Source organism: Penaeus chinensis, chromosome 38 (genome assembly GCF_019202785.1).
Source record: "Penaeus chinensis breed Huanghai No. 1 chromosome 38, ASM1920278v2, whole genome shotgun sequence".
Taxonomy (NCBI): Eukaryota; Metazoa; Arthropoda; class Malacostraca; order Decapoda; family Penaeidae; genus Penaeus; species Penaeus chinensis.
In genome coordinates this window covers 24352632-24355131 of record NC_061856.1, presented here as the reverse complement: position 1 = coordinate 24355131, position 2500 = coordinate 24352632, and positions in this window count along the sequence as shown.

The following is a 2500-nucleotide window of genomic DNA, read 5'->3' as shown; positions in this document are numbered from 1 at the left end:
ATATTTTATATATATATGTATATATATATTTATATATATATATATTTATATATATATATGTATATATATAAACACATGTGTGTGTATATGTAACTATCTATCTATCTATCTATATATATATATATATATATATATATATATATATATATAGACATATGCACACACACACACACACACACACACACACACACACACACACACACACACACACACACACACATACGTATATATACATGTGTGTATGTTTATGTATATAGGAAGAAATGACACATCTGTATATATCAGTTACTAATACATTTTAGATGCCAAAACACAACACAGCAATTAGAGGTTACCTCCTTGCTCGCAAACTGTCAGTCAAATACCGGAAATAATCAAATCTTCCCGTAGAAATGCCTCCATTCATTATTTTCACATCCGTTCTGCTTTCTCATATGAAAATAACTAAAGGATGAATTTCTACGGGAAGATACAATAAGAAGGACAAGAGGAAAAAATATGTAGATGTCCATACGGCTCGAAAACATGACTAATAGTAATTAACACTGAATCAACATGTTCATAATTACACCTCAATATCGCATCACATGACACAGCTAAAGACTCACGCACCTTTGTCGGTGCCCTTACGACCTAAGCTGTTAAAGGAACTTGACCTATGTTGACCTCTTAACATTGTATCTTGTATTTAGAAATTCTTGACTCACGCACCTTTGTCGGTACCCTTACGACCTAAGCTGTTAGAGGAACTTGACCTATGTTGACCTCTTAACATTGTATCTTGTATTTAGAAATTCTTGACTCAGGCATGTGACTCAAATTCCCTCGTGATGCACCATGATTATTCATGCGATGTAAGAAAGCGTAAGAAAGTGGATAGAATACATACTTATGAGAATGCTATGTCTTGTGTTTATTTATACAGATCTGCAGGGGTTATATTTCCCGAGGAGTGGGCGGTTCTGCAGAGGTGATGGGCGTGTCAGAAAGCAATCGGCCTGACACTCCCATGCGTCCCTCTCCCTCGTGGCTGATAATGCCTGGCAGAATATTCTTTGTGGTCAATTGCTCGTTTTGTCTAGTGCTAGGAATCAAAGCAGATTTACGGCAGATCAGTGTCTTGTCCGTTATATTTGGTTGATGAAAACAAAATCGTTATGTAGACACACGATCTTCAATTTAAATCATACGATATTCGCCCAAAAGAGAATGAAAAAAGGTGAACTCTTTCACAAAATGGCTCTGGTGTCGTCTTCAGGTCACGGCCTCCCTTCTCTCCTTATCTGGTCGTTCAGGTGACTTTCTAACGACTGTGTAATATTCCAGAACTTTTTCTCCTTTTCATCGAGAAGGATTATTTCCGGAATCCCCTGGTATATAATATTAAAAGGAGCAGGGAGAAGAATATTTATTATATGATGAAATGTGACTCAATCATTTCGGTTCGAGTCTTGCGAGGTACAAACTCACAATAGGTTGTATATTCTCTCGATAAAAAAAAATCATAATCATATACATTTACGGGACAAACGAAAGAGGGCCGATGGCTGTAAAATAAGAATAAGAAATATCAAATCTGTATCACCAAGAAAAAAATCTATAAACACAGACCGTAATTTAATTCATTCTAATGCAGATTAATTATCCATTTCCAACAAAAAACACCTATAAAACAGCAAAAACACATAATAAACCAAACCAACCATGTGCTTAAACGGAGCTCCACAAAGATAACACCGACTTGTGTTTTCGCACATATTAACACATGTTTTTGCTAATATTCTCACTTCACCCTCACCTCCCTTGCTCTCGTTCGCACATCACAACAAACATCCCGCCCCCCTCTCCCTCCCCCTCCCCCCTCTCACTCCACGTGTCTTCTCCGAGGCTGACCTCCGTTGACCCTCGCGGCGGAGTGCATATCGTGTCATGTCAATTATCAATAGATATTATTTCTTTCGTGTTACAAGGTTTTATTTTTCTTTGTTTAAATTATTTCAATTTATATATTTTTTTACATTTAGCCTGTATGTATCATTTTTACATTTGGCCTGTATGTATCATATTTACATTCAGCCTTTATGTAAATTATCAATAGACAGTATTTATTTCGTGATACACGCTGTAATTTTTCTCTTTCTTTATTTCAATATATATATATATATATATATATATATATTTTTTTTGTTTACATTTAGCCTGTATGTCCCATTTTACATTAGGCCTTTATGTATTATATTTACATTTAGCTTGTATGTATCCTTTCTTGTTCTGTACGTGTCCTGCCATTCATAAACCGTTTCCGGAAGAGTCACACCTCGCGATAACCGCAGAATCGCGCCAATAATTCTCATCCGCGACGGGGTCTCAATTCTTCGTCTTTTCGCGCTGTTCTTTTGTTTTGAGAGATTAGCAGCTGAAGGACACATTTGAATCCTCTTTGAAAATCTGAGTGGAATTGATAGAGTCAAAGAAGAAATATGATAACTTTGTAATTTTT